A 26,638-nucleotide genomic window follows, 5' to 3' on the forward strand; every position below is an offset into this window, starting at 1 on the left:
CAGTGGGCTAGAAGAAAGACCAGGAGACCAAGGCAGCCAGAGGGAGAAGATGCCACAACTTTAAAGAAAGTTCATAATTTTTAAATTTTATATTGGAATAGACATAAAAATTACTGAACTGATATTGTTTGAGACTAGAGAGAAAATAAAACTTTCTGTTTACTAGCTGTTATGAACTGAGTGTCTCCCTCAAATTCATATGTTGATGCCCTAACCCCCAGTGTAACTGTATGTGCAGATGGAGCCTCTAAGGAAGTAATTAAGGCTAAGTCATAAGACTGGGACCCTGATAGGATTAAGTCTGCATGAGGAGTGACACCGGAGAGCTTGCTTGCCCCCTCCAGTTACACGCAAGGAGGAAAGGCACGTGAGGACACAGTGAGCAGGTGGCCATCTGTAATCCAGAAGAGAGTGCTCAGCAGAAACCAAATCAGCTGGAAACTTGATCTTGGACTTCTAGGCTCCAGAACTGTGAGACAATTAATTTATGTTGTGTAAGCCCCCGACTCTATGGTATTTTTGTCAATGGTAGTCCAAGCTGACTGAGACACTAGCAAAAAGTCAAGAGAAAAGCTACAGATAAGCTACAGGTTAAGCAGAGAGAAAGGGAAAATTAGCCTCAACCCACAATTTTGAGGTCAGTTTAGGGAGAATAAAGTAGTTTCCTAATTGAATCTTCCCTCTAACTTTTCTTTGAACATTTGCACAAGGAATTCATTGTCAAATTGAAAAATTTTTAAAGTAATTTTTGATACAAGATAGATGTTTCCTTTGATAAAAACCTGGTTTTGTTTCTTCCTCTCTTTTCTTGCCTTCTGTTTAGTTTTTGTTGTTATTATATAGTTTGTTTCTATACATTGGGGGAAATGCCTTAATTTACTTCTTTATATAAATGTGTAACATATATACAAAATGTGTTGTAAAAATTACTCTTTGTTTAATGATGTAATAAAACTTGATCCCTGTCATAAGGGACCTTCCCTTTCTTTCAGTTCATCCCCATCTATACCACACTCCATTAGTGGGAGCTCATGGAATCAGGAGAATATATACACACACACATATATATATATCTGCTCTCTCTATATATATAAAATTTACAAAGAAAATTGCCCAAAGTTAATTTTCCCTAAAATTATTGTTCAAAGTAATATACCTTGAAAAATAGTAAAACAAGATGACAATAAATATTTTTCTTTAATCTGTTCTGGTTCTGACTGAAAAGAAAGAACTGGCTTTTTTTTATATATATACAAAAATGCTTGCTTTGGGGGGATGTTTCTTTCCACTCATTCTCTTGATTCTACTTAAAAGAGAATTTCAGTTAATACTTTGGAAAGTCAGACTAGCTAGGTTATTAAGATTCTTTACATTTACTTGTGAATAACTTCTGTTATTTTACACTTTTAAAAAACCAAATATGTCTATTTTAAATTTACCATAGAAATATTTTAAGTAGTTTGGAAATGAACTGTCATGTAGAACTCAAAACAGACAAGCTTATAGTGTCTGTTTCACATTTTCTGCACACAAAATACCTTTCTGTTTACCAACAGACTATTTGCAAAATTGTAGTGCCAATGTCCTCTCTCCCTCTGGAAGGAAAGATAAGCAAGCTTACTGTCCATTATAACAGGCTGGTGTTCTCTAAGCTCCAAGTTTTCGTGTAATACAACCACTGTTCGTGTAGGTATTATCTGACCTTCTCCACATCTCCCTGTGGGAATTGGAACTTGGGAAACCAGTGAAGAAAACGCCAGTGCTCTGGCTCCTGCTACTTCTGTGAGAACTAGTATCTTTTATCTATGACAATGAAGTTGTGTGTCTGCTCCCAGGTCCCATGAAGCTGTGGCAAGTGCACTTGGTAACTTACAAGTAGGGTAAAATTCACAATTCTTGACAACTTTCATCCTCCAGCAAAGCAGCCTGGCTGTGATGGACAGTTTTAAAGTAGTCTCATGATTGCCACCTCCGGCTGTTCACACCCTTATGGGATTTCCTCACCCTTGAGTATAGGCTGGACCTGTGACTTGGTTCAAAACATATATAGAACATGGCAACAAGGATAGTAAGTATGTAGGTGATTATGTGTATGAGATTACATGACATAAGGATGCAGTACTTATCTTTTGAGTTTCTTTCTCTCTGGTTGGCTTTAAAGTAGCAAGCAGTCTTACCGAGAAGCCCCACCTGGCAAGGAATGACAGTATGCCTCTAGGAGCAAAGAACGGAATTCCTCCAGTAACCTGAAAGAGTATAGACGTGGATCTTTGTCAAACCTCAGATGAGACTGCAGCCCCAGCCAATATTTTGATTTCAGCCTTGTGAGACCTTAATAGAGAACTGAGCAAAGATGTGCCTGGACTCATGCACCACAGAAAATGTGATAAGATAAACAGGTGTTGTTTTAAGCCACCAAGTTTATGGCAATATTGTTATGCAGCAACAGATAACTGACACATTGCCTTTCTCAGAGTAGCTGGGGGAACATTCCAAAGGACTAAAAGTGGAAGATGCAAGATCTTTTAAGGCCTAGGCTCCAAAGTCAAATAGCATCACTCTAATCACATTCTGTTGGTCAAAGCAAGTCAGACGTCAGGTTGATATTCAAAGAATGGGGAAATAAACTCCAAAGTCTTGAGGCAAAAAGCAGAAAATTACACTGCAGAGGACAATGACAGGAATTGTTTCAAATATCTTTTGAAACAATCCAATACAGTCTGCTCCATGGTCTCAATAATTAATATCCCTACCATGTGCAAAGTAAATTCATTCCCCTTTCTCAAGACCCCCAGTCTCACCGATTATGGCTTCAGGCTCAAAGCTCATGAGATGTAGATCAGGTTCCTTGAGAGTATTCTTTTAAAGGTTTTACAAATTGGCTTTTTTATCTTTCTTTTCTTTTTGTAGCTGAAAGAAGTCTAGAGGGAAATGTTCCCTGTCACTATAAACCTAGTCATATACAATAAAAAATAAAACCAAATAACTGGATACAAGTATATCCCTAAAAAAAGAAAAACATTGCTACTTTCCACCTCATCTTACTCTTTCCTCTTTCTCCAAACACTTCACTCAATTTGACTTTCTGTCTTAAACTTTTCCTCCCGATGTACCAACTACAACCAGCACTGAAATCACCAGCTGAATCATTTGCTTGCCCTGTGGCCAGTAAGAGCTGATAATCCATCTTTCTTAAAAATGTCAACAATGAAGTTTAGCAGGAAGAAAATGTAACCAGAGTGTGTCAGAGCAGGAGGAGAGCATAAATATATTCATCCCAGCCTGGAAACAGAAATTACTGAAATACAGATTGTTGAAGATTTGGGGTTGATATTGTCATCCTTGCTTTCTTTTCTTTTTCTTCAAGTGAAATAGCTGCAATTTCAGGCACTGGAATGTACACATTTTTAAAATGATGGGCAGGTTCCCTTACAACCTGATAACCTTTCCACTTGCTAGCTTCTACTCTCACCCACATATTCTTCTTGTACGGATGAGAAAAAAACTGAAGATTAATGTTAAACAAATCTGCCAGATTACTCCTTATACTCTAGAACGGTGGTTGGCACACTTTTCCTGCGAAGAGCCAGGAAGTAAATATTGTAGGCTTTGTAAGTTACATGTTGTCTGTTGTAACCACTAAATTCTGCCACTGTAGCCTGAAAGCAGCTAAAGAAATGTGGAAACACATGCGTGGAAGGCTACTTTATAAAAAGTGGTCATTGGGGTTGGATCTGGCCCACAGGCAGTAGTTTGCTGCCTTCTGCCTTAGGGCAGCACTACCACCTAGAAAAACAAGAGCCACACGTATAATATTACATTTTCTAGTGGCCTCATTTAAAAACACGCAAAGGAACAGATAAAACTAAGTTCAATACTGTAGTTCATTTAACCCACTATATCCAATATTTCAACTGTAATCAATATACAAAATTGTTTAAGTAACTTTCTTATGAAATTATCTTATTATACATGTTTTTAAAATATCGAAATAGTATCTTTTAAAAAAATCTCTATATATTTCACATTCTTTTCCCTTTTCGTACTAACCTCAAAATATAGTGTGTATCTTATAAAGCACATCTCAGTTTGGACTAGCCATATTTCACATGCTTCATAGCCACGTGTCTAGTGGCTACCTTATTGGAGAGTATGGCCTTATGGCAGGAATAAAATGAAAACAACATGAAATACTACCCAAAACCTATTTCAAGCTTCTTTTTCCAGTTCAATTTCTCTTATATTATGTCTGAATTAAAAGTTTCAGTAGATACATTAGGAAAGGAAAATTTGCCACCCCAAAACATCTCTTTGTCCCTTTGGCAGGAGGATTAATCATTTTTAAGAGATAGAAGACTCAAGAAGAGTTTTTTTTTTGTTTTTGTTTTTGTTTTTTACTTCCCACTTAGCTGCCTAAAGAATTTAGATAAAGGGACTATTCCCAGAATAGTTATTACCAGAGAGATCAGCAAAGAATACAGGCTGGTTGTGGCGGGGGAGACTCTAGGCCCAGCCTCAACAGAAGTCTACTCTGTGTCATCTCTCTGCCTGGCCCAGCAAACATTTGTTTACCAAACTTTTGCTTGTCCATCTCCGTGTGAATTGCCTTTCTCTCCTGTGAAGTCCCAAACTACTACCCACCACATCCTCTTTTGAATTCAGTTGAAGGTGATATTTAAGGTGGAGGCTTTGGCCACTGCGGCGAGTTACTCAGTTTTCCTAAGTCTGTCCCATCTACACATGTTAATAAACTTTTGTTTGATATTCTCCTATTAATCTGTCTCGTGCCAGTTTAATTCTTAGACCAACCAGAAGAACCTAGAAAAGGAGAGAAAAATTTCTTCCTCCCCAACAAAATTTAACAAGAAAATTTTATATAGGGTTTTTCCAAAGACATAAACTTACAATGGCCATACACAGAGAAAAATGCTGCTGTAGTTAAGTGATGGTTCTAATTTAGTGGTTGGATAGTTTTACAATAAATTTTTAAAATAAATAAATTTTGTGGGGTTCACCCAAAATAGTCTGGCCTCTTGTTAATCATATAGAATTCTCTTAAAGAATCTATTTCAATGGAACTGGACTTGGGCTGAAAAAATTCATATTTAGTAAATATCCTGTATTTTTTTAAAACCTAGACATATTGATGTAATTATCTGGTGAAGATAATAATATGTATGTCCGTATACATTGATTTATACAATATCCTGGAAACTAAAATTAAGTTTATTCTTTAAACAGCTACACAAACAAAATCAAACAAGAAAAAACAGTCCCTTGGTATAGAAGTGGATTGGAAATTTTTATCATTCCTTTATTCAACAAACATCCCTTATCCATTCTCCATTTTATCTGCTTTATTTTCTCATGTGTCCTGTCTTGATTTTATTTTCCTTTTATTTTTCCATTACCCCTTACAAGTTGAACTTATTTCTTCATGTGACCTTTCTCTCACCACTCTCAGGATTTAGGTAACAACTTCTCACTAATGGATTTACTCTTTCCTTTCTCCTTACTTTTACTTCCATCCTTGGTTCTCTTAGTGCCACTGGATTCCTTGTAGCATTCCTCCATTTATCTGCAACTACATCCATAGCTTAAATCATCACTCCAATAACCAGCTTTCACTTTATCCAGTTCAAAATTCTTCTTCAATAAAACTAACTGAAACAGAGCATTAGATTTCTTCAATTTGCTACAGACTGTTAAAAATGAAACATCTTAAAAACAGTTCCTGCCCTTTGAGATCCTGGCTGCAGTGGACAGAATTTTTCACTTATGTGATACATTCCAGTATGTTTCCAGAGGATGGGTCACTTGTTGTGTTCTACACCCATCTTCAATAGTTACAGTAACAGTGTAAATACAAAACGAAGAGACACATGTGAAATGCTTTGGACATTTTAATTAAAGAACAGAAAGTGAACAGCAGAGAAAGTAACACACACACACAAAATAAAATGACAGAGATAGGAATCAGGGAAAGACAAAGAGGCACAGACATAAAGACAGAGAAAACAGAGACAAGGAAAGAATAAAGAAAAAGAGAAACAGGAAGGAAAGCACCCTCTCCCAGGAAAGAAGAGACAAGAGGAAAAAGCCTGACAAAAAATACATAAAAATAATATGATTAAGTATCTTTGAATGACATCACTATAAGATATTTTCATTTTCTATCCTCCTTTATTTTTCATGTTTTCTACCCATAAGCATCCTTTACTTTTATAACTAGCTTAAAGATACATTTATGTCACAATCAGAAAAATAATACAGAGTTTTTTAGTAGAGTTTAATATAAAGACCAAGTAATTTTACCCATCCTCATGTAAAAGTATGGCATACATTTACACTCCTGATCAGAAATAAAGGTTTTAACTCATAGATGAACCTAAAGAGTCTTAGTATAAATCTGAGTTTTAATCTCAGAGCTGCTTTATCAAAATAGTAATTAAGTTTTTGCAATCAAATCTGAGCTCCCAAAATTGTAATTGCTCTTGTTCTTTAAAAGTGTTAGTTTTCTGATCTTTTTTTCTAATAACCAAAGTCATGAGCATCTAAAATCTTGATAGCAAAGATCAAAATAAAACTTCAAATCTATTGCTCTGGAAAACTCAAATATTATTGAAAACACAATAAATTAGAAATTCTTTAAAAAATGAATTAACAATAGAAGTTTAATATTGAACTGTGTGAGACACACAAACTCTCAATATTATATTCAACTCAGATTTTATATATGATATTTCCTACTGGACTTCCTGAATTCTAAGGCATTCTTCTTTCAGGGCATATCTGTCCTCTTCTAAAAAGGTAAATTACCTAAGTCTACTGCCTAGTCATTTCCTAAGTATAGTTTAGCTTCTGCTTTATGCTCAGATTTGTTCCAAACCCTTAGTAGAAAAAGATAATTTAAAAGAGCCCTGCCTTTAAGATCTTATAAAATAATATTTATAATTTAGTGTTACAAATGCTCAAGCCAAGGTAGGAATGAAGGATTACATTCAACATCCCCATGCACTCAAATAAAATTTCATAAATAGTAGGTGTCCAAAAATATATAATATGTTTTAAATTAATAGATTGGGTAGTATACAGTCAATACATCTGGAATTTATGCAGAATTGATTTGCCCTGTTTTTTACAAACTGAAAACAAACTGGCAATGCCCAATTCCCTTACATATAACTTGGCAATGCATCTTGGGGAGATCTTTTTTTTTTTTAAAGGATAAGTAATACTGTTGGAAAAATAATTTACCAACAACACTATGCAGAGCCAACACAAGCTTAGTATATCCTCTGAGGATTCTGTTTGAATTCTTTCTTTTAGAATTCTATTTATTCTGTATCTGGCCTTATTTTTTATAAATCCTTTCTACCTAAATCTTCTTTAAATCTTATTCTTTTCTGTCTGCTTTTAACTTAACAGTATTTGAAAACATTGTAACTTAAAAGATTCAGAAGGTAAAAAAAGGAACAAAGAAAAGGTGATTTTTGAGACTTATTAACCTAAAGCTCTGAAACAAAAATAAACTCAGTCTTCAAATGACAGTAATTTTAACATGCAACAATTTGTATAGATGCACTTCCCCTCCTTTCAAAAGCCCCGTAGTATCAAGGGAAGACACGCAAAAAGTAAGAGGGCTTCACACAGCAGTTTTCAGAATGAGAGAATTAATAGAGGGAAGTGGTTCCTTTCATCTTTCAATTTTTTTTTAAGACAAATACTCGTGTTAACCTAACTATAATCTAGATACTGAGAAATCAAGACAAAAAAATGTTTGTTTTTACCTTTTATTTATATAATCTGGTGTTGAGCAGATGCAGCTATTAAATGATGAGAAGAATCATCTATGAAAATGTGATTACCATATAATTATAATAATTAATGAAATAAATGCAAAAAATAAGGCATGCTGATTAATAATAGCATTTTACTATAATCCTCTAAGTATATAGTATTGGTTTATTACAAGTTGCCTTGGAAACTATTCTAGGAGATTTCGTTTTCAGAGCTAGAATGATTTTCCTAATGAGAACAAAGAAATAGTAAAGGTATGCAATCAATGCCTCTGCCTCCTCCTCCCCCCCCCCAAAATAAATGGGAATCCTTTGTGTTTGATGTTAGCTGCTTAATGCAACCACAATCTTCAAATGTTAAGCACAACTCTCGGTTTGCAACAGCAAAGGAGGGAATGCAGTGTTGCTATTACCAGGAGTTGTGTTTCCATGTTTTGTTAAAAAAAAAAAAAAAAATCACTACCCAGTAATGAAGCAAGTGGTTCAGCAGTAAGGCTTTGGAGCCACATGGCTTGGGTTTGAATCCCAGCTCTGTGATTTATACCTGAGTGTTCATGGATAAATTTTTAAAAATCTCTATGGTTTAATCAGCAAAACTGAAAAACAAAAGTCTTGCACTTGTATTGTAGAACACATAGCATAACTTCAGTAAACATTAATCATCTCTGATAAAGAATACTGACAAAAACCTCACCAACAATACTGTGGGAACCCAATCCTGTGAGGTATCTACTGTTACTTCCCAGTTTTTAGATAAGAAATGTTTCATCTGAACTTAACTAGTTTTCAGATTAAAAAAAAATGAGACGGTCTCATTCGTAGAAACAGAAATTCTCTATGTAGATCAAAATCTACTTTCTGTCTCTATGAATTTGCCTATTTCAGATATTTCATATAAATGAAATCAAGTAGGAATAGAAGGAAAGCAGTGAACATAGTAAAAAGCCATCTATGAAAAGCCCACGGCTAACATCATACTGAATGGTGAAAAAATAAAAGCTTTTCCTCAAAAATCAAGAACAAGGCAAGGATGCCCACTTTAACATAATACTGAAAGTCTCGTGATGTCTTTATCTGGTTTTGATATAAGGGTAATGATGGCCTCACAGAATATGTTGGAATGTGTTCCAGAATACAGGCTCTGTCTCAGTCCTAGACTCCTTCTCTTGTTTTTATAAAGGCAGTTAATTGGAGGAAACAATAAGTCTACCATCATTTGGTCTCATTTGGTGGCATGAGTACAAATGAAGAATTATAATGGGTTCTTAATCCACATTCTGTCACTAGCCTTACTTACGCTTAAATATTTCCAACCTATGAAAGGTATTCAGTTTATAGCATCAAGGTAACTAATTATTATGAAGAAATAAGTCTTACTTTCCTAAGTTAATAAGACTTTCTTATGCTCTAATGTTGTTTGAGTCATTTCTACTTAAAGCTGCATGAATCAGAAACATATATTTTAAACACTAAATTAATTTCTAAATATCTTCTCTTATATGAAACAGAAGGCATTATCATAGAAAAAAAAAGTAGAAGTTTTTTTTTAAAGCATCTGTATTAAAACTAAATGAATATGACAAAATTAATTTAAGCCTTGGTTTATGGAGCATTTAAAGAAGAGTACTTTGCAGCACACACACATAGGGGCATGCACATATGCAGAGATACACACACCCTAAAATAAATGTATATATAATATCATACTCCTTGTTAAAAATACCAGGCCTAAAAATGGCAATCATAAAGATCAATTTTCAGGAAAATATAAATTATTTATATCACATATTTACAGATTTACTTCAATTTTTTTTATTATTCCTGGCACAAGACATAAAATTGGACAATAACTATTTTGAAAATTTTTAAAAGTCAATGCTCTTTGATAACATTTAAAGAAAGCAATGGTTATTTAGAGATTACTTACCCTGAAAATGAACATTTAATTACTAAGATATATATTAATTCTCTAAGGGGAAATTTAAAAGCTGTAAATTATTGATAGTTGTAAGTCTATTCATGAAAGATCTAACAACTGGGGAGAGCTATTGGTATAATTTAGTATTAACCTACTGATTCAGCTAAATTTAATTTGAGCTAAAGTTCATTTCAAGCTTTAGAAAAGATTTTGTGCTGAAGATTTAGATAAAGAGTTTGTGCAGCAACTTCTAACTTATAAACTAAAAGACAAGTTATCTGACCCATGGACCCTCAATAAACAATGGGAAAGAATGGGTGACACATATCAGTCAACAACTGTGACGGATAATTTTATGTGGCAACACAGACATTATTTAGTCAAACATTCTTCTGGATGAAGTAACATTTGAATCAGTAGACTGAGTAAACAGGACTTCCCTCCATAATGTGGGTGGACCCTTTTTGATCAGTTAAAGGCCTGGATAGAGCAGAAGGCAAACTCTCCCAAAAGTGAGGGATAATTTTATCCTGCCTGACAGCCACAAGCTGGGACATAGGTTTTATTCCTGCCTTTGTGAAACGCTGGTTTTTCTTGAGTTTTAAGCCTGTTGGCCTTCAGACTGGGACTACACCATCTACTTCCTTGGATACCTAGCTTGTCAACTGTAGATCATGGGATTTGTCACCTCCATAATCCGGTGAACCAATTCCTATTACTATTTAAGAAGGAGTTTTTAGGGAAACCCAAAGACAACAAAGGAGACAAAAATAAAGACACTAGAAGAATTCAAAGCCTCTGGCAACTACAGGTACAGCAACCACCAACACAGAGCAATTCCTAGCAAGTTTAACATACAATTTCACACTAAAGGCCTTTTACCTCTATTCTGATAACTTAATACATCATATCCGGTTTTCAACCACAAATTACAAAGCATGAATAAAGCAAGAGGAAACATAATCTGAAGAGACACAACAAGTATTATAACCAGACTCAGTGACACATACTATAATTACCAGACATGAAAATCAAAATAACTATGATTAATGTGTTATAGACTCTAATGGAAAAAGTGGAAAACACAAAAGATCAGGTACATTACCCAACGTAGGCAAAGATGTAAAATTGTTAATGTATCCAAAAATGGTAGAAATTTAAAATATTGTAACAGAAATAAAGAATTTCTTTTATGAGCTCATCAGTAGGCTGGCTAAGGGAAGAACCAATAGACTTGAAAATATATCGATATAAACTTCCCAAATGAAAATGCAATGAGAAAAAAGAGTGAAGAAAAAACATTTACAAAAGGTGTAACATAATGGAAATACCAAAAGAAGAAGGAGAGAAAAGAACAGGAGAGATATTTAAGTAATAATGACTGAAAATTTTCCAAACTTATGGACAGACACCAACCAAAGATCCTAGAAGCTCAGAGAACACAAAGCAAGTTAAAAATTTAAAAAAATTTTTTTTTAATATAGGGACACATATCATGTTTAAGCTGCAGAAAATCAAATACAAACAGAAACCTTGAGACAATCCACAGGAAACCAGCACCTTACATACAGAAGAACAAGAATAAGAATTAGTTCAGAACCTGTCTTCAGAAACCATGTACGCAAGAAAGAAGAGTAGTAAAATATTTAAAGTGTTGAGAGAAAAAAACCACCAACCTAGAATTCTGACCAAAGTAAATTTTCTTCAAAAGTGAAGAAGAAATGCTTTTTCAAGCCACCAAAAAAATGGAGAGAATCTCACTAATAGACCTGAATTGTAAGATATGTTAAAAGAAGTTTTCAGAGAGAAATCATACTGTTAAAACATCAAATCTTCCAATTTATATTGGATGTGTTCCCAATCAAAATTCTAGCCAGTTACTTTGTGAATATTAATAAACTGATTTTAAACTTTATATGGAAAGACAAAAGATCCAGAATATCCAACAATATTGAAGAAAAAGAACAAAGTCAGAGGACAGACACTACATGACTTCGAGACTTATTATAAAGCTACAACAATCAAGGCAGTACAGTATGTGAAAGAACAAACAAATGGATCAGTGGGACAGAACAGATAGTCCAGAAAGAGACTCACACAAACACAGTCAACTAATCTTTGAAAAGGGAACAGAGGCAATGGCAATAAAAAAATAATTGTCTTTTTCAACAAATGGTGCTAGAACAACTGGATACCCATGTGAAAAATGACCTTACCATTTTCACAAAAATTAGACATCAGTGTAAAACACAGAACTATAAAACTTCTGGGAGTTAACATAGGAGAACATCTAGTTGACTGTGGGTTTAGCGAATTTTTTTAGTTAAAACAGTAAAAACATGATCCATGAAAAAAAGTGTATGTTAAATTTCATCAAAATTAAAACTTTTCTTTGCAAAAGACAATGGAAAAGTAAGACTGACAATAAATATTAGCAAAAACAAATATCTGATAAAGGACATGTACCCAAGTATTCAAACACTCAAAAGACAACAACAAAAAAGGCAACACAATTAAAAAGTGGGGAAAAGATGGGAATAGACACTTCACCTGAAGATACACAGATGGCAAAAAAAAAAAAAAAAAAAGGAAGAAGAACTGCTGCACATCAGAGATCATTAAGTAATTATAAACTAAAATGAAAATGAGATACAACTATACACTTACTAGAATGGCTAAAATTCAAAACATTGACAATACCAAATATTATTGAGGCTACAGAGCAACATGAACTCACAAACATTGCTGGTGGAAATGCAAAAGGGTCCAGCCACTTAGGAAGAGAGTTTGGCAGTTTCTTAGAAATACTAAACATAATCTTATCATATAATCCAACAATCATGCTCCTTGGTAGTTACCCAAATGTGCTGAAACTTTATCTCCATACAAAACACTACACATGAATATTTACAGCAGCTTTAGTCATAATTGACAATATTTGAAAGTAACCAAGATCTTCAATAGATGAATGAATAAACTGTGATAATTCACTCAAAGAAATAAAAAGATATAAAATATCAAGTCATGAAGAGACATGAGAGAACCTTAGATACATATTACTAAGAGAAAGAAGCCACTCTGAAAAGGCTACAAACTGTATGATTCTAACCCTATGACATTCTGGAAAAGGCAAAATTATGGTGACAGTAAACTCATCAGTGATATCCAGACATTAGGAAAAATATGAGAGAAAAACAGAATTGTATAAAATGTTGAGTGAAAACTGGAAAAGTCAGAAAAAGAGAGAAAGGGAAAAAGAAACAAAGAACAAATGCAAGGAATAGAAAATAGTTACAAATATGGTAGATATGAATGCAACTCTTGATAATGTAATTTGTCTAAATATGTCAAAGAAAACAGATTGTCAGAGCAGATTAGAAAAAAAAAAGACCCAACTGTAAGTTGTCTACAGAAACCTGCTTTAAATATAAGTTCTCTGATAGGTTAAAAGTAAGGAGATGGGAAAAGATATATCACACGAACAATAACCAAAAGAAAGCTGAAGTAGGCAAAATAGACTTCAGAACAAGGAACATTATCAAGAATAAAGAGGCAAATCAGAATGATAAAGAAGTCGATTTGCCATGAAGACATAACAGTTCTTAGTGTATATGTATCTAAAAACAGAGTATCAAAATACTTGGGGGAAAAAACCTATAGAATTGCAAGGAGAAACAGACAATTCACATTGATAGCTGGAGACCCATTGTAGTCAGCAACCCTCTCTCAGTAACTGATAAATCAAACAGGCAGAAAATCAGTAGGGATATAGATGACCTGAATGGAACTATCAATCAACTTAATCTCATTGACATTTATAGGATACTCCATTAAACAACACAAGAATACATGTCTTTCTCAAACTCACATGAAATATTCACTAAAACAAACCACATTATAGGCAATGAAATATCCCTTTACCAGTTAAAAAGAAATCACGTATATTCTCAGGCCACAATGAAAATTAATTAGAAATCAATAAAAGTCAATTAAAAAAAGCTGGAAAATTCTCCAGATAGTTGAGCATTAAGCAACACACTTCTAAGCAAAACGTGTCAATGAAGAAGGTTTATGAGAAAGTAGAAAAAATGTTGAGCTAAATTCAAATGAGAATACAGCTTAAAATTTGCAGAATGCATTGAAAGCAATGTTTAGAGAGAAATTTAGAGCATTAAATATATACATCAGGAAAGAAAAAAGATCTAAAATCAATCATCTAAACTCTACCTAAGGAAACTAGAGTAAAAGGAGCAATTTGAGCCTAAACAAACAGAAATAAAGATATAATAAATGTTAAAGCAGCAGTCAATAAAATTTAAAACATAAAAACAGTAAGAAAAATCAACAAAATCATATGTTGGTTCTTGGATAAGATCAGTTAAATTGATAAACCTCTAGCCAGGCTAACAAAATAAAAATAAAAGACGACAAAATCAATATTTAAATGAAAGAGGTGCATCACTATTTACCCCATGGACCTTAAAAGGATAATGTAGGGATATTATGACTGTTCTAGGACTGGGGGAAGATATACAAGATAAACAGGCAACATGTTATTTATATTGCCAGAAAGTAAAGAAGTATTAAAAGCAACAAGAATAACAACACATTGATGGGGATATGTCAAAGTGTTTCCAATGGCCAAAGTTAAAACAATTTGAGCAAGAAAGTAATGAATTGTGTAATACCCCTCGCTTCCCTCACTTGAGTGAGGAGTTCACTCAACTTCCTTGAAGGGGGAGTATCTACATAAATTATTTGAAATTCTCTTACATGGAGTATTTGTCTCTTATCCCCCATTTATTTATTAATTCAATCACTTTTGCATATCATGATGGAATCATGGGTATTTATTTAATACAACATACCTGATCAGCACTCCACAAAATTGTCAATGCCAAAGAAAGTCTGAGAAAGTGTCACAGACAAGAGAATCCCAAAGAAACATGAGAACTAAATATAACGTGGTATCCTGAATGGAATACTGGCACAGAAAAAGAGTATTAGGTAAAAACTAAGAATGTGTGAATTATGTTTGGATGTTAGTTAATGATTATTCATGGACTTTAATATCAATATTGGTTCAATAACTATAACAATGTACCATTCTAATGTAAGATGTTAATAATAGAGAAATTAGGTATGAATATATGGAGACTCTCCGTACTATCTTCAATTTTTCTTTACGTCTAAAACTGTTCTAAAATGCGATGTCTATTTAAAATTTGAAGAAAAAAAAAACCAGAATCAGTGGGGAGGGGCAGTAAAACTGAAATGCAAAGAAATATGAGAAATGTTAAAGTAGGAAAAGTATGAGAAATCTTAAAAACAACTCTGGATGCAACCAGTTCCACTTATAGATCACTTGGATGTCATAAATAATTGCCTTTCCAATTGTGCAAAGCCTCATATCTTGCTTTTCTAGAGAGAAAAATCTATATTCTTTTATCACATTCAATTCCTGAGTTCATTTCCTGATCATAATTTCATGGTAAAGATAGCCAACAATTACCAATCTGCCCTATTAAATTTATCTTTTCTGATCTCCTCCCCTAGAGCAGTGGTTTCGTCCTCAACTAGGAGCAAAATTTTGATTTCTGGAGTAATCTGCCAATGTCTGGAGACCTTTTTTGGCTTTCACGTCTGGAGGAAAGCTACTAGCATCCGGTGGGTAGAGGCCAAGCTTACGCTAAATATCCCATGATGTAAACAACATTTCCCAACAATAAAGAGTTACCCACCCCAAAATGTCAATAGTGCTGAGGTTGAGAAACTCTGCTCTAGATTCACAAGTCTGCCTCCCAAGTTACTTCAGGTCAGAGCTTTATCAAATATTTACCATCAATAACATAGATCACCAATTTTCTAGTCTTCACTTCACCAAATAAACAGATGTGACAAGTTCTGAGGTTTTGTTAGTGCTGCACTCCTATTTTAGGACCAAATTCTTTCTCAGTTTGGGTATGCTATGTTATGCTAAAATAACACAGAGCCAGAAAATAATTCTTTCAAGTTTCATTTTTCAATTATATTACATATCCATTTTGTACGGTTTAGAGACGCTTCTCAGCTCAGGTCAAAGCTCATAATAGCTACATCAGAAAGAATATCATCAATTATGGTGGCAGGGAAAAAAGAGAGAGAGATGAAAGCCTTCCACCACTTACAAAATCCTGCAGCCCCAAATCACTGTCTCCCACAGCTTTTTGATAAGAACTAACCCTGTGGTATCCACACAAGTATTAGAGGGGCAGGGACCTACTCTGTGTCTGGCCACTATGTGTCTGGAAGTAGATAATCATCAAATAGGATTAAACATATACCATTTTACATGGTTATTACCAGTATCAAGTAAATATTTTGTTTGCTTTTATATATAACATTATGCCTATATGCTTTTAAATATTATCACATAATACTCAGAATCATTATTTTTGTGTCAAGGATATTTGATAAAATGGACTGATACTACTTCAAGAGTCATTCCCTAGTGTGAGGTGTTTATATTGTTTCTACTTTTTGATGGTTTACATGATACTTGGATCTGTCGGACTAGCCAGGTTATGCTGCAGTGACAATGTCCTAATGTCAGTGAGTCAATGCAACAAAGGTTTACTTCTTTCTCATACTACAAAGTCAACATGGTGGTTAGGCAGTGGGCTGTTCTCTACACCTCTCTCTCTCTGAGACCCAGGCTAACTGAGCAAAATTCATCTTGAATATCTGGAAAATTGCTGATTGCCACTGAAGAGAGAGGCAGAGAGAGGGAGAATGAGAATGAACAAACTTTTGAAGATATAATACCAGCAATAAAAACTCAAAACAAGAAATAACACATATCACTTCTGTTTACAACTAACTGGCCAGCTCTGATCACTTGATAAAATGCAAACAAAAGAGACTGGAAAGTACAGTATTGCCATATACCTAAGAGAGGAAAAGCTATAAATATTTGGTGAACAGCAATCATGACTACAAACATTCTGTGACTTTGATGATCACCAACATTTTTTCTAGCATACTCTTCAATTCCACATGGAAATTAATATTTGAAACCACTGATAGAATATGAACTAAAATAACAAGAAAAAGCTGGGTATATTAGTTATCTATGTTGCATAAGTCACCCCAAAAGTTACCAGCTTAAAACAATAAAAATGTATTATCTCATATAATTTCGAGGGATCAGGAATATGAACAAGACTTAGCTGGATGTTTCTTATTTTGAGTCTTTAATGAAGCTAGACATGCAGTCTCTAAAAACATAATTAGGGATGGAGGATCTATTCCAAGCACACTCATGCAGCTGATGACAAGAGACTCAGTTCCCTCCCACAGAGTTAGGCATAGGGCTGCTCTCCCCAGATCTCATCATGACTTGGCTTCTCCCAGAACTAGCAATAACAAAAAAAAAGAACAAGGGAGTGTGCAAGATGGAAGCCAAAGTACCTTGTATATGTACATCTGAGAAATGACATCTCACCACTTTTTCTGTATTTTCTTGGTCACAGGCCAACCATTGTAGAGTGTGGCTAGGAGAGGGAGACTACAAAGGTGTGAATGCAAGAAGGTGAAAATCACAGGTACCATTTTGGAGGCTGTCTTCTATAATCTATCCTCTGACTTTCAATGATTTATATCCATTCTACATACAAAATACATGAATACTTTCTCAAGACCCCTAAATATCTCAACCCATGACCTACAACAACCAGCCCACAGTCTAGAATCTCATCATCTAAATAAAATCTGAACGTGAATGAGATCCCTTAGGTGTTGTTCCTTATGTACAACTACTTGAGTGTGGTTCCTCTTGATCTCAATACTTAAAAATCAAAGAGAAAGTTATGTATCTCATAACACTCAACATGCTGACACCAGAATAGGTTAAATGCTATGGACATTAGTCCTCAGAGATGGAAAACAATTGGCACACAATGGATACTGGTACAAAGCAGTTCCTAGATTCATCCAAGTCAATGTTGTAGGTTACTTCATTTTAGAACTTAGTGCCATACCTGCCTGGAAATGACTTACCTTGTCTCTTGGCTCTACCACCAGCGTCCTTCTTCCACATACCAATTCATTCTTTCTATTATATGTGGAAGTTAGCACATGTTTTTGGCTGAGGAGTTTTTATCAACTTGTTTTCTGTTTGTAAAGGTTTAAAAGTCCAAAAGCCTCTTTTCATTTTATACTGCCTCTTTCAATCCAAGATATAAGTATTTCAGTTCTTTGAATCCAAGATAGCAATGTTTCTGCTGATATAATTTTACTAAAAGTATTGTGAATCTTCTACCAAGATTGTAGAAGTAATGTAAGTTATTCCATTAGACAAAAGCCAGGCACAAAATCTATTTGAGATAGGCGTTCTCTTCTCTGAGCTTCTGCTGAGTTGACTGAGGAACAATGATGTTAAGCCTCCTAGAAGCTCTATTATGTGATTGAGAGAATCAGAGGAACACCCTTAATCATTTACAGGGCATTTTGTATGAGTCAGATCTCAAAAAGTGATTTTACAATTATACCTTTGTTCATTTCTAGACCATGCTTTCCTAAGAGTTCCCTTGATTTGATCTTTGCTTAGAAACCATTTAATTTTAGCTTTCTTTGCCATCTGAAAAGGTTGGTAATCTTCAATATCAGCAAGTGCCAGCTTTATTTTTTAATGGTCCTTCCATTAGCTTACCTTTCTCTTCTTGTATTTTGCTATAATTAAGACATTTTTTCACCCTATAGTTATAAATTTCCTTAGCTGCATTACCCAGTTCACTGGGAACACTGTCTCATTTGTATGTTACTACAGGCAACAAGGTTGATAAACTTTATGCCACTACATGATAAGGATTTCCTTTCTTCCAATATCAGTAATATTTTTCTCACTTTAAGACCTCACTAGCAGCCTCCTCAGAGTTCAAAATATTATAAACAGTGTATTCAAGGCATTTAATTCTTTAAATAACAGTCTTCTCAAAATCCTTAGAGTCCTCTCCACTTCCATTCACTGCCTGATTCCAAATCACTCACGTATTTTAGGTTTTTGTTATGACAGTACCCAATTCCTGCTACCAAATCTACTTTGTGATTTATTGTTTTGCAAAAATTTCCCCTAAACTTAGTAAACTACAACCCCAAATACTTATTACCTTACATAGTGCTTGAGGTGCAGGAATTGAGGAGTAGGCTTTCCCGGCCTGCTCTTAGGAAGTCAAGCTGTCAGCCAGGGATAGTCTCTAAAGATGTGATTGGTTATAAAGAATTCATTCTGAGCACACTCACATGTTGGTATGCAGAAGCTGCAGTTCCTCACAGTGTGAGTCATTTCATAAGGCTGTTCATAAGTTGGCTTTCTCTAGAATAAGTGCAGAGAGAAAGAAGAAAGTAATGACGTGTTTTACAACCTAATCTTGAAAGGGTATTCAACTGGTACACAGTAAAACCCTGGCACAATTCAGGCAGGAAGTATACAAAGAGGTATAATGACAGAAGTTAGAATCATTGGGGGTCATTTTTGGAGGCTAGCCGCCTTAGCAAGTTATGTGAGTTCCCATGCAGATAGAATAGTAGAGTTGTAAAGAGTAGTTCATTTTTTTTCCCCCTTCAATGTAAAGCAGGGTCATCAGCTGAGACTGAGCAGGGCAAGACAGTTACTAGAGTTCTGTGGGAAGGAGTGAATGTGAGATTCTCGGAGAATACGATGAAAACAGAGTAAGGATATATGGGATTGTTGTGCTATGCTAGGCAGCCACTTATTCTCCGTTACAAATTGAAAGTGTGACCAGTCCATATAATGTGTTTTCTCGTAATGTTCTATTGCTTGTTTGTAGGCTCAGTGTAGATGAGCTGTTGAGTTAAAATAAGGTGAGAGTTTTGCAACAAAAGTGAAATGGATGAAAAAAAAGTTGTAGGAAACAAAAGTGTCTGACAAGAAAATATTAAATGCAGTTAATGAAACTTTGTAATGGGTAAACTCAAGGGAGTACAGCTCAGATCAGAGTAATGGTTAGAGAGTAAATTCTCTAATTGTACAATTTCCTTACTTGAAAGAAAAAGTTTGTAAGTCTTCAGGAATGTACAAATGCTTTTCCAAAGAAAGAACTGCTAATATGTGAGTCATTAGAAGGTATCTGCAATTATGATTTGAGGAACTGTCTACAGGAATTGTTTTCTTAAGTAGAAGTAAATTTAAATAAAAATTCATCTAAAAAGTTATTAAAAAAGAAGAATTAGGCCCCAAAATAACTGTTACACCAAATTGGCAAATGTATACTTTATGTTATATATGCATACTGACCACAATTGCCTTCATATTCTACCTGTCACACAACTGACAGATTGGAAACAATAAAGATCTCATTATTTCCATGTAGTCTACTGTGTTATAAATATGTCACAAATTCAAACGACTTACCTTAATTTTTTTTAAGTCTATCTTTGACATTGACAAATGCATGTCTATTGGGAATGAAAAATTATTCCTCACTCAGGTTATAAATTGTGATACAATAAAATTACAGCCCTATCACTTAGTAAATTAAGTAGTCTAACCAAGCTTGAGAAGATCTCAGAGGAAAAGTAGATTTTCATATTATCATATCTCATATGTGAATGAGGAAGATGTTATTACTTGTCTTCATATTGATGGAAATTATCTTTTCTTGATTGGCTTCAACACATGATAAAAATTTTTAATAAATACTTTAAATTTTAAAAGTAATTCAGTAGAAAAGAATCATGTTTAACCACACTTTTCTTCTTAAGTAACAATTTCTTATAAGTAGTTCTAGTGAGAATAGCAGATTTTAGTCTCCTATTTGTTAAATATCTCAGCTTCCAAAAAAAAGTTTTACTTTAGCTACTTAGAGGAAAAGCTGAATGCTAGATTCTAGGTCATTCTCTTTCCTGAAAATAATAACATTTTTTAAATTATAAAAACCATTTAGCAAATGAATAAAGAATTTATATCAGTAAAATATTTTTAACATTCTATTTTATATTTTTTCTATTTAAAATAATGAGAGGGAGAAAAAGAATGATTCCTTTAGATTCCTGTATTACCATAAATTATATAGTTTTAATACAAATTGTTATAATTGGTGGGAGGATTCTGGTTAGACAAACTCTTTATTCAGATTTGTTTTTGTGTAGACGTGGGAGAATATATAATAAACAGATCCATTTCCTCTTTTCTTCTTTTGTGATGTCAGCATTTAATATCATAAATTTCTCTTTAAATATCCTTTTTTATGTATACCACAAATCTTGATAAAAGTATTTTCATTATTACTCAGTATTAAATATTTCTAATTTTCATGTTTTATTCCATCTCATTCATAATATTTTATTTTCATTTTGACTTGGCACATATATTATAAAAAAGTGGGGATTTACCTTTCCAATCTTAAGGGAATTTTCAGAGTTCCTTTTATTATTTAGTTGTAAGTTAATTTCATTGTGGCCAGCAAATTGGTCTCAATTTTTTTGAGAATTTTTTAGGACCCAATAAATAGTCAATTTTAAAACATGACATGTTTGTTTGGAAAGATTATGTATTCTCCAGTACTAGGTGTGGTGGTAGAGATGATAGATAGATAGATAGATAGATAGATAGATAGATAGATAGATAGATAGGCAGACAGACAGACAGACAGACAGACAAAGATTTACATACACAGATGGTAGATCAATGTAAGTACAGAGACATACAGAGATATTGAGATACATAAATGCATAAATGCATATAATGGAACAGTTATGTTTGCAGTTTACTTAAATTATTTTTATATTCTTACAGATTTTGAGTCTGAATAATCTATAACCTAATAAGAAAAGTGTGTAAAAATCTCATCTAAGAAGTTAATTTCTTCTATTTAACTCTGTTAATGTTTGTTTTATATATTTTCAGGTTATGTTATTAAGTACATACAAATTTATTGTTGTTACATATATTCCTGGAAATGTGAATCTTCCAAAAGCATGCACTGGATTTTTTAAAAAATTTCTAGAAATACTTCTTTTGTCAAAAAGTTTATAGACGTACAAAAGTCTTTTCCTTGTACTTTCTTAGCCATGCCTTTACTTTCAAGTTTTCTTTGTCTGTTATCATACTCCAGGTATGATTTTAGTAAAGTGTGTAATATCACATTTTTTCTCATCTAATTTGGCAATGTTTATCTTCTATTGAATGGTTAATTTATTTATACTGAGTGTTGATGGATATATTTGAATTCATTTCTAACATCTTTTGTACTTTTTATTTAATCTACTTTGTACATTTTTTTCTCTTCAATATACTTTATGCAGCTTTTTCTTTTCTCTGGACTTCTTTTATATTATTGAATTTATATTCCTTTTCCCTGAATCTGTGTTTTTCTTCCTTGCTTTATGTGACATTCCCTCATATAAATTCCCAATCTCATCCTTGCCCCTTAGAGAATAGCTCATTAAAATCAAGACTTTATTTCCTGGTCCCCAAGGAAGTGGCTCATTAAAACTATGGGGCTAGGCCATCAGAAATAAGCACCAAGAGGAAAGACGCCAAATCTAAAGGCTTTTTAATTTAGGATCATCAGACTATCTTGTGTGTTTAGTATCATTAAAGTACTTGACTACAGTAGCAAGAAGAAATAAACCCAGGCTCCATGCAATGAAAGTATTTCCCAGGAGAAAACAGTAACGCTTATAATTTACCCAAAGACCATGTTTGTTTTTTGCAACTCACTCACCTAGATTAGTTGCCTCTTCACAATGTCTACATAGTCTCCGTATGTGCTGGCCTGTATCCTGCGCTTCTTACTCTGGATTAATGCTTCCTTGTTCAACTGTTTAGTATCCTATCAAGAAAAGAGAAACCTCTCTAGATATTCCAAGCATGAGACACAATGCAGGGGACTGGATAAGGAACTGGAGGAGTAAAAGAAAAAAGGAGAAAATACCTGAGGGACTGAAGGATCCTACGGAAAAAAAGGACCTCGAAGATGCTTCCTCCTTGGGCTGGAAGCTATGAGCCTGCATGTATCACAAAAATGCTAGAAGTAATCCCTTTGTTCTTCTGCATTTAAAACTGGACTGTGGCCACCTAAGAAGCCCTCCATCTTGTCATACTCCATCTTGTCAATACTGCCCCGATCCTATGGAAACATGGATCTATTTTCAGTCACCTGCTGCTGTTATTGCCGGCAATCACTGATAGGAGCAGAATATAAATAGCTCCTGTCTTCTTTCTACCTTTCAGTCTTTCATCTATACTTTCTCACAGGCAAAGCTAACATGGAGTCAGGAACTCTGGAAAGTGTAATTTGCAGGCTTCCACCCCAGTGAAGAAGAAAGTACAGGTTTCTCCGCAACTATCTGAAAGCAGAGCATTCCCAGGATAACTTTCATAAGCCAAAATGGTGTAAAGTAAAGAAGCAGTTAACTAAGGATACTTCTAGCTAATGGGTGCACAAAATAAATCAAGATAAAACACAGACACAGTCCGAAGTTACAGTGGCTTGATGCTGAGATGCTGAGTGAAGTTCCAGTGGAAGGAGCTTGGTGGTGCACCGGCTGCTCAGGGTGCAGGCTGCCTCTGTAACAGCTGGCTGCAAAATGAACAATGAGGACTATTTTTGCTATTTGCCTTTTTTGTAAAGTGAACATCCTCTTTGTATTTCTTTCAGTTAGCAAAAACTAATGTAGGTACTATTGTAGGTCTTTTGCAAAAACAAAGCATAAAGCACATTTTCAAAAAGTGGGAGATACCTGTGGAGGTGTGCCAATGTGAGGAGAGCCAACAGACACCAGATGTTACAGTCTACGCCTTTCCCAACTCAGCATCCATATACATTTCTCTACTTGCTAAAGACTGAATGTTTGTGTCCTCCCAAAATTCATACATTGAAACCTAATCTCCAGTGTGTTGGTATTTGAAGGGGAGGTCTTTTGGAGGTGGCTAGGTTGTGACAGCAAAGCCCACATGAATGGGATTAGTGCCCTAATAAAAGAGACTCCAGAGAGCTGCCATGCCTCTTTCATCATGTGAGGGCACAGCAGAGAGACCGCCGTCTATGAACCAGGAAGAGGGCCCCCACATGACACTGGAACTTCCTATGCCTTGATTTTGTATGTCCCAAATTTGAGTAGTGTCTCCAGGACTGTGGCACATACATTTCCCAGTCCAGGGTATTCTGTTACAGCAGCCCAAACAGACTAAGACACTATTCAAATTTAAATTTCTGTTCAACAATAATAAATATAGTATCATTTTTCTACCTAGCAAAATGTAACAATAGATCATACAAATGAAAATAAGTTCATCCTCTCCCAAAAAAGGGGAAACAAAACCTCATCAGTCACTGTATTCTACTCTGAAAGATGTTAGTTCCTCTTTTGCTTCACTTGGATATTCTAGAATTAAAGATGTCATTTTAAATTTATCTATCAAAAATGCACTTTACAGAAAATGTTAGTAAAACAGGAGAATAATTAACATATTCAAATATGGAATAAGTAAGTACATATAATCCTAGTTTTATAATTTGTTGTGAGGTCATACATGGTATTTATAATTTCCATGAGATATTACAGGTTTGTTTTTTTTAACCTGAGCAAGAACTTAACATGGTCAAGGATCTTTACTAATGAAGTATCCCAAACCTCATTAAATCATTAATTGTCCTGTCTTATTGTGTTGCCTTTTTCTTCTATGACCTTTTAATAGATTATTTTTACTGTTTGTTGAATCAAAAAAAAATATATATATACATAAAGGTACTCATTTAATAAATGCACAGATCAAATTAATCCTTCTCAAAGTTAAACACACCTGTGTAATCAACACAGATAAAAATCAACATTACCAGCAGTTTGGAAGCTCCTCTGATGCTGCCTTCCACTGATTCTCTTCCCTTCTGAGAGTACCAGTTATCTTGAGTTCAAACACCTTTTTACCTACTTTTAAACTTTATTTACTTTTACCTGCTTTAAAAATTTACGTAAGTGGAATCAATATGATATAAATCTGTATTAGTCAGAGTTCTCCAGAGAAATTAGTAAGAGATAGATAGATAGATAGATAGATAGATAGATAGATAGATAGATAGATAGATAGATAGATAGATAGATTGATTGATTTATGATGATGAATTGGCTTACATAATTATGGAGACAGAAGTCCCACAATCTGTCATCTTCAAGATAGAGACCCAGGAAAGTTGATAGTGTAATTTAGTCTGAGAATTAGGGAAGCCAATGATGTAGATTTCAGTTTGAGTCTGACGGCCTGAGAACCAGGAGCACCAAGAAGAGGAAAACTTCCATGTCCCCGCTGAAGCACTCAGGTAGGAAGGGGAGAATTCTTCCTTCCTCCACTTTTTGTTGTCTTCAGGCCTTCAGTGGATTGGACAATGCCCACCCACACTGGGAAGGACCACCTATTTATTGAATCCACCAATTCAAGGTCTAAGCTCATCCACAACACCCTCACAGACACACTCAGAAATAATACTTAATCACGGCACCCTGTGGCCAGTAAGGTTGACACATAAAATTAACCATCACAGTATTCTTCCTCAAAATTATGTTTATGAGATTTATCAATATTATTCATGTCACTTTAGATCCTTCATTTTTCCTTTCCATTGTGATGGAAATTTGATTAAGTTCTAACTTTTGGCTATTAACAATAGTAGTTACACATACATTCTAGTATACTGCTGTTTTTTTTAATAGAGTATGGCCAATTTACAATTTATGGTTAATTTCTGGTGTATAGCATAGTGATTCATATATATATATAACATATATATATATATCCCTTTTCATATTCCTTTTCATTATAGGCCATTATAAGGTATTGAATGTAGTTCCCTGTGCTATACAGTAGAATCTTGTTGTTTATCTATTTTATATATAGTAGTCAGTATCTACAAATTCTGAATTCCCAATGTATCCCTTCCTACTCTCTTCCCCCCGGTAAACATAAGTTTGTTTTCTATGCTTATGGGTATGTCTCTGTTTTGTAAATAAGTTCATTTGTGTCCTTTTCTTTTTTTCAGATTCCACATATGAGTGATATCATATGATATTTTTCTCTCTTTATGGTTTACTTCACTTAGTATGACGCTTTCCAGGTCCATCCATGTTGCTGCGAATGGCATTATTTTATTCTTTTCTGTAGCTGAGTAGTATTCCATTGTATAAATATACCATAGCTTTTTTATCCAGTCATTCTGTTGATGGACATTTAGGTTGCTCCCATATCTGGCCTATTATAAACAATGCTGCTATGAACACTGAGGCGCATGTATCTTTTTGAATTAAGAGTTTTCTCCAGATATACGCCAAAGAGTGGGACTGCTGGATCATACGGTAAGTCTATTTTTAGTTTTTTAAGGAATCTCCATACTGTTTTCCTTAGTGGCTACATCAAATTACATTTCCTCAACAGTGTAGGAAGGTCCCCTTTTCTCCACACCCTTTCCAGCATTTATTGTTTGTGGACTTTTTAATGAATGGCCATTCTGACCAGTGTGAGGTGATACTTCATTGTAGTTTTGATTTGCATTGCTCTTAAAATTACCAATATGAGTATATTTTCATGTACCTATTGACCATCTTCATTGGAGAAATGCATGTTTAGGTTTTCTGCCAATTTTTTGATTGGGTTTTTTTTTTTGTTATCGACTTGTATGAGTTATTTATATATTTTGGAGATTAAGCCCTTGTCAGTCGCATCATTTGCAAATATTTTCTCCCCTTCCATAGGTTATCTTTTCATTTTATTTAGTATATTGCTTTTGATAAACATATATATTCGTTTCAGTTGAGTGTGTATAAGAAGTGGACTTGCTAGATCCTGGAAAATACATCTGGTTTTAGCAGATATTGTCAAACCATTTAATCTTCCATTAATTTTTATACTGGACAGGGAACACCAGAG

The 26,638-nt window shown here is 34.2% G+C and overlaps 1 long non-coding RNA gene across 1 annotated transcript in view; it reads right to left on the bottom strand.

The window, feature by feature from the left end:
- Positions 1-26,638, bottom strand: part of LOC135321148 (uncharacterized) — a 660,820-nt gene that overhangs the window by 319,886 nt on the left and 314,296 nt on the right. The window contains exons 4-5 of the long non-coding RNA XR_010380643.1: positions 22,443-23,300; positions 18,997-19,069 (exon numbers count right to left, since the gene is read on the bottom strand). This is a non-coding gene — a long non-coding RNA (uncharacterized LOC135321148). The remainder of the gene's footprint in view (positions 1-18,996; positions 19,070-22,442; positions 23,301-26,638) is intronic.

The sequence above is a fragment of the Camelus dromedarius genome, chromosome 4 (genome assembly GCF_036321535.1).
Source record: "Camelus dromedarius isolate mCamDro1 chromosome 4, mCamDro1.pat, whole genome shotgun sequence".
Classification (NCBI taxonomy): domain Eukaryota; kingdom Metazoa; phylum Chordata; class Mammalia; order Artiodactyla; family Camelidae; genus Camelus; species Camelus dromedarius.